The 7,237-nt window shown below is 43.5% G+C and overlaps 1 protein-coding gene across 1 annotated transcript in view; it reads right to left on the bottom strand.

Moving 5' to 3' along the window:
* Positions 1 to 7,237, bottom strand: part of PDGFRL (platelet derived growth factor receptor like) — a 53,399-nt gene that overhangs the window by 19,298 nt on the left and 26,864 nt on the right. The gene's annotated exons all lie outside the window — the stretch shown is intronic.

Genomic DNA, 7,237 nt, shown 5'->3' with positions numbered 1-7,237 from the left:
TTTTTTTAGACATAATGCTATTGCACACTTAATAGACTACAGTATAGTGTAAACATAACTTTTATATGCACTGGGAAACCAAAAAATTCGTGTGACTCGCTTTATTGCAGTGGTCTGGAACCGAACCCGCAATACCTCTGAGGTATGCCTGTACTAAATGACTGCACAGTAATAACTGTGCAGTCAGGCACACGTGCAGAGGCGCCCAGTCTGTCCTTCATTTTCTGTGAGAGTTCGCTCTGGTGCATAGTTGCTGTTTTGTTTCACCCATGTAATTACCGGGAGGCTATTTGGTGCATTGGATCAGATCTATCACATTTTCGGAAAGATGAATAGGATCCATAGATTCTAATGGGTGCATTGTGGAGGGTGCTGATTATAGTAACAGAAGAGATGGGCTGACAGGTCAAGTTTCTACTGCTAAGGCAAGGCATGTTTCATTTGATGTTTTGTGCCATGGGTAGTTTGCTTCTAATGAAGCAGGAATCTTGAAGGAAATCCACGCCCTTTCAGACGGGTGTTTACTGAAATTGAGTCACTGGAGGAAGCCTGACATTTTCTTAGGTCTTGAGGACATTACTGTAGTACCTGAGCTGATACAATGGCTTTTTAACACAACAGGTTTTTTTGGGCAAGCTTATGCTCTGAAGATGCTGAGTTATATTTCCTTTCTGTACACAATAAGGAGCTCTGAGGGAGGAGCACATCTGGTTTTGTGCTCAATTAAATTTAGCAAAAACACATTGTACCCACCCACAGAAAATACAAAGGGCGGGTGGGGATAAGAGCCAGACATTTGGGCTCCACTCCATTCTTATCACGCACTTAAACCACCCACATGATAAGGTACAGACTTCAGTCTCGATAAGGCATCAAAAGGAAGAGGTGATTTTTAAGAAGGAAAAGTTTGTAATTAGAAAAACACTTTTTCATAACGATAATGGATCTGATTTTTTTGCTGTCTTACAAATGTTGTGTAGGATCTAGTAAATATGCTGTAATGAGAACTCCTCATAACAGAAGTTAAAAAAAGGAACATTTGTGCACTAGGAATTTAGAAGTGTTTACAATTGTGGATATTTCCACAACTGCTAAAGTTTGGTAAATTCTGAAATAAAAAAGATCATAGGCTACTGCGCAGTCAGCATCTCATGTAGACATGGCCACTGTACCTAAATTTGCATCCAAGAGAAGGTGTTGTTCATCTTAAAAGCATTTCAAATGGAATAACATCACAGAGCAAACTGCAGGAAGTCTGGATGGATAAATGCTTATTTTCCGATCCCTAAAGAAACCCTCCAATTTCACTGACAAACAACCACCAAACAACCCCCCCTCCCAAACTGCTGAAATAAGCTTTGATGAAATAAGTAGAAGTACGCCTATGTTTTTAGTCTTTTATTGCATTTGGTATGTGTATAGTTATTTCTACTTTGTGACTGAAATTATTTAATGGCAGTATGTGTTGTATTTACAAAAAATTGCCCTAGCTGGTCACAATGTAGAAATGTAGCTGTTATCTTGGCTTTCTCCAAAATAGGATCACTGGTTTAGTCCAAGTTAAGACATGGTCAGGCATCGATGGCCAGATCCAGCCCTGCTGTCTATATGCTGGTTCTTGTTTTAACTACAGGACATCATTTTTAATGTTGTGGGTAGCCTGCTCTTACTGTTTCCCCATTTGCCCTGACAACCTTAGAAAAAAGTAATGCACCAAAATGGTTCATTAGTATTAATTCATTCATTCAGTGTTTTCTCCAAAGATTGAGAGACCTACTGAAAAGTCATCATTTAGTAAAAATCACTTCTGATTTCTTCCTTTTTGCATACATTTTTGCACCTCATTAATAATTGCTCTTAAATCATCCCTTAAAAAATATCATTGCTAATCATTATTCCCCATGAGAAAATATCCCTTTACTTCTGAAACATCTATAAATCATGTACTGGAGTAAATGGTTTTTTTGCTGTGTATTAATAATATCCACCATTTCTCCTGTTCTGACCTAGTATAGAATAGTCCATTATAAAATGATTTGTTGTAAAAGAAAACTTGAGGCAGCAGATTTAATACAAATAAGCCTTAATGCACATTTTGCTACATACGTACACTGCATGTATACACATAGGACCTAGATATTTTTCAAATTATATTTCTTGACATAAATAACATTTTCCATCCTCAAACTGCTTCTTTTTCTTTTTTTTTTTAAATCGGTGATCAATTAGTACAGTTAACCTTGACATACTTTCCATTGTGCTAGTTCACTATATATGCACCTGGACTCTGAAACACAGGTAGAGAAATTCACACTCTGTAAAAGTTTGTTTAACTGCCTTCTAACATCCCAGAAAAAAAAAAAACGTGGGAAAATTGCAGTAGATGTTCTAAGAGAAATTGTGCATTACCTTAACATATTTTTAGCTTATGCTCACACAGTTCTCTACCACATTAATCAGACCGGGACAGCACAGTACAAGACTTCTGCAAGAGGAAGTAATTCTAGAATTTAAACATCCATAAATTAGGTACAACTAATCTGCTGTTTTAAAATACACAGTCAGTAGGCATGTCTCAATTTGTCAACTATGGATGTATACTCTTGATTCTAAAAGCCAAACTTTACACTGAAAAATAACCGGAACATGTATTAGTTTTAAAATAAAAGGTCAAACACTTCTAAATAAAATTTTTAATATAAGCATAAAAGTACTTCCTACGAAGAGGAGAGCAAAACAACATATTCAGTTCCTCTCTGAAATTGGTCAACTACAGAAATTGACTTAACTTCACCTGTTAAGAGCATGAAAATGAGTTCATTTTTCTAGGGGCAAGGATTCTTTGTGATATCTTTTATTGGACTGAGTGTATAGTTGAGAGACCTGTTGGACACGTTTTTGGATATCAGGTGCCTTTCCTCAGGTTTGTTTTTCTACCATGTTTTGGATACAGTAAAGTTGGTGGGGGTTTTTTTGTAAATGAACCCAGTGCTCTTCCCAAGGAAGAAGAGCTTCTCATCCATTCAAATCTCATCCCCCAAAAACTATACAAAACAAAAAAATTAATAGAAATTAGTAAATACATTCTATTACTCCCTCTACACACACTTTTTCCCCCCATAGATTACCATAATTTTACCATAATTTATTCTTAGCAATATGCTTTTTATATGATCCTATCCCCATCACTGCAAAAGGAAAAAGCTTCCTTTTTGGAAGAAAGGAACCAAGTCAATCAGACAAACTAAAACACTGAAATAGAGTTTTAGCCCTCCCCCTCACCTCCCCCTAAAATTTGAAGAGTGGTCTTCCCTTTTGCACCCCAGTGGCTTGTATGCACACATGGGTGTGTCTGTGCCATATCACAGAAGTGTAAGAGTGATGTATCCATGATGGTCCAGAAACCAGGCTACATACAGTGACATTTTCTTCTCCTTGCCTCAGTGTCACATCCACAGATTTTATGCATGTGTTGGTGGGGGGGAGGGGAGGAAGACTTTATTTTGTTTTTTTAAAGTTGACCAATCCAAATTATGCAAGCAGCTTTTCGCACCTGAGGAAAAAATGAGGTCTGGCTAAGTCTGCTGAAGATTAAGAGCCTTTATGTTATGCTAGTCTTTTGTTGTTCTTTAACAGGCTTGGTGAAGGACTTACTTGTATTACAGTGGAAATATGCCACCCAGTGGACAAAATCTGCTATAGCTTCAATTGCAAAAGAAAATACTGAAATCACTAAGGTCCCCTCTACACCTTACAGTAAGGCATGATTAAGCAAGTAAACACGTCTTTAATTGTTTCAGTGTATAGCTGGGTCACAACTTATGGTGTGATAAAGCAAGTATAAAGCTACAAAGTTATTCCACAGAAAAATGTATAATAAGTTTGTAACTTGTTCTAATCATTCCATTAATTGAACGTGTAGCCAAGTGCTCCCCTGTAGCTAGGAGCTCCATCAACTGAGGGGCTACCAGCCATAGGAGTGCATCACATACTGTCAGCCTCACAGCTGACAAGGTGCAACATGCTTATGTTGCCTTTGGGTGTCAGAATGATGTATTCACCTTTCTGGGCCTCTCCCTGCTAGTCTCTCTCATTCCTCTCTAGGGTCTTCCATCCTTTGTGACCTTTCCTGCCATGCCTTGATGTAATGAATGGACAAGGAATGCTGTCTTGAGGACAGAGGGCTTTAGGTAGTGGACCTTGTCTGAGTCATGGCCCCTCTAGCCTCATTCCACTTTTACTCTGGCTGAGCCTTTCAGCTGGAGATCCACTGGCCAGGACTGCAAGTGCTCAGCTCAGCTTCAGTCACATTCTTGCAACCTCAGGTCCCTTGGTCCCATTGTGACCCCTATGCAGGTCTCTGCGGCCATGGATCTCATCTTCCAAAGTATTGAGTCTGCCTCTCTTCTGTCTCAGCAAACTTTGGCGCTGTAGGCTTCTGGGCTTATGTCCCTAGTTTCTTTCATTTTATGAACAAACACCACCTAAAAATTGGGGTCCCCAGGCACCCCTAGCAGTGGTCTCCCCTACAGTCAAGAGAAAAGAAACCAAAACCATGCACATGTCTGGTTCAACTAAAAAAAACCCCAAAACCTATGCTGCATCTGGGGTGAGTCTCACCCTCCAGTGCGGCTTGCAAAACAGAAACCAGAAAGGTTTGGAATACTTATCTAGCTCTCAGTGCAGACTCCAAGGTTTCTTTCACCATGCCTGCTACTCCAAGTCCTTCCTTTGCAGTCCTCAGATTTTGCCCCTGGGCTCTTCCATGGGACTTGGAAGGCTGGGTCTAAGGGGTCTTAGCCCTCCCAAACATGGGGCGGGAGGGTGCACAGATGGAGACAAGCAGCCAGAGCCAGCAGACAGCTTGGAACTCAGCCCAGCTCGGCCATGTGTGCAGCAGCGCCCAGCTGAGCAGCAAATGTGTGGATGGGAAGGGATGTGGGGAAGGGGAGTAGGGGGGCAGACTGAGGCCCCTAGAGCAGAGGGGAGGTGAATGGGGCCCCACAGCAGGTCATGGGATGCTCACTGCCCAGGCAGCTCATCCAGGGCCATGGGGGAGGGGGTTCCTGCCACCGTTGCGGGCAGGCACAGGGGGCAATCCTGCCACCCAGTCCGTTATCTCCCATTCTGTATTTGTCTTTTTGATTATGGGAGATAACGGACTGGGTGGCAGGATTTCCCAGAAGGATCTTGGGGCTCACTGAGGGTCAGCAATGTGATGCAGCTTTGTTTGCTTTTCCTTCAGACCACCAAACTGTTTAATTTCACTGCTCAGTGGCCCATGAAGGAAACCTGAGTGGCCATACCCTTGGTCTTGCAGTAAGGAAACTTGCCTAGGAAGTAAGAAATGTGGGCTCAAACCCTCTCAGAGTGAGGCCTAGAACCTAGGTATCCCGCTTCCTACATAAGTGCCTTAATCACTAGGCTATTCGTCAAAAGATGGGTGCTGCTACTGCCATGCCTAATCTCAGCAGAAAGTTAAATGTGCATTTTCTTTTCTTTAAGGATTTTGGGCGCTATGAAGAATTGCAGTTTATTCTGTACTTTCTCAATAGATTGGTTTACAACAGACTGTATGCAGTCAGGTGCCTTAGCAGTCATTTTGGGTCACTTCTGAGCATGTACAGTAGAAAAAATCTAGGTCACATAAGGAACTGCCGAGCACTTTTTAGGCTCAAGTGGAGGTGCATAAAGGGCACATACAGAATCTAGACATCTAAACAGAGGTTCTTGCTGTTTTCCTAGGTAAGACAAGATGATGGGGGCATTAGTATGTTGCCACGGAGGCAACATTTTGTTAACCCTTTCAATCCAAGTAGTTAGCCAAAAATTCAGTGTAATTCCAGTTAGGAGGCAAATTGGCAGGGGCAGATCCAGAAAGGCTGCAGTAGCATGGATGTACATCAACCCCCCACCCCTCCCGCCTTTCAGTTAAAACTGCTGTTCAGGTAATACTGGAGGAGAACAGTCTGGGATAGGACTTTTTATTAAGCACCCAAGGAAGGAAAGATGATTTTCCAAGCCCCCTCCTTTCCCCTCTGTCCCCTCTCATCTTCCCCCACCTCCCCTGAGAGCTGCTGTTCCTGCTGACCCAGGGATGGGAGGTTCCACAACCACTCCTGCCCTGCTCTGTAGTGACCCAGGCTCAGCTGGAGACAGCAACACCAGCAGCAGCAAGTGGTCCATCCTCCCTGTTCTGCCCCTCCAGGTGTTCCCTGCCAGCCCAGAAGCAGGTGCAGGGAGAAAGGGAACCCATCTGCCAACACTGCTGTCCTCAGCTGATTCTGGCTTTCTGTGCAGCCTGGACAGAGTGAATCAGGACTAACTGCGGAGTCTCTCATTCAGCCCCTCAGGGCAGCTGGTGACAGTGGCAATGGTAGGAAGGGGTTGTATTGCTAAGCATACCCTTTTAAGGGTGTCACAGGTTACTAACACAGTATTAGCATGTTTAAGGATGTAAAAACCTACACAATTTGCAAGGTAAAACACAGAGATTTTAAATAAGAATCCATAATGTCAAAATCATTCTGACTGGTTGTGGTGTTTCTGAATTCTTTGCAACAGAAGAATGGTTATATTATTTTTCCATAGTCAAAAAACTAGTGAAAGCTAAGAGCTGGCATCTTCCAAGGCACACTGTGAGTGTAAACAGATTGAGAACCACTTGTCTACAGTAAGATGGAAGCTTATGTTAAGTAACATAAACTTTAGAGGTGCGCTGATACAGGTGCTAGTTAAATCTGTGAAATCTGGGGCGGCAGGCAGGTGTGGGGGAAGAGGGGTGGCAGCATGCGGGAAGTAAGAGAAAGGAAATGGCTGAGGAAGGGCAGAGGTGGCAGGAAGGGGAAGTGGTGGTAGCAGCAGCTCCAGGCAGAGGGGAAGAGTGAGTAGGAGCATGGGGCATGCGCCAGTGCCCTGGGGCTGGGCCCAGGGCGAGGCAGCAGGAGCTCTACGGAGCCGGGCCAGCACCACCACTCTCCCTGCTGTTGGCCCGGCCACATGCAGTCCTGAGGCTCACTGGGACTGCGCACCTCCAAGGGTCTCCGCCTGCCACAGGCCATAAGTACCATACATAAGCACCCAAGTGCCCCATGCACACCCTACCCCTCCCTCACATACCTCAGCCCCCTTCCCCCCTCTACACATGCCACAACACCTCCCTGCCACCCTCCCTCCTACACACAGCCCCTCACAAACCCCATAACCACCCGCACTCTCCACACCTATCCACCCCTTA

Source organism: Gavialis gangeticus, unplaced genomic scaffold (genome assembly GCF_001723915.1).
Source record: "Gavialis gangeticus isolate Ggan-Ray unplaced genomic scaffold, GavGan_comp1, whole genome shotgun sequence".
Taxonomy (NCBI): Eukaryota; Metazoa; Chordata; order Crocodylia; family Gavialidae; genus Gavialis; species Gavialis gangeticus.
The sequence above is the reverse complement of the archived record's forward strand: the minus strand, read 5'-3'. Positions and strand labels throughout refer to the sequence as shown.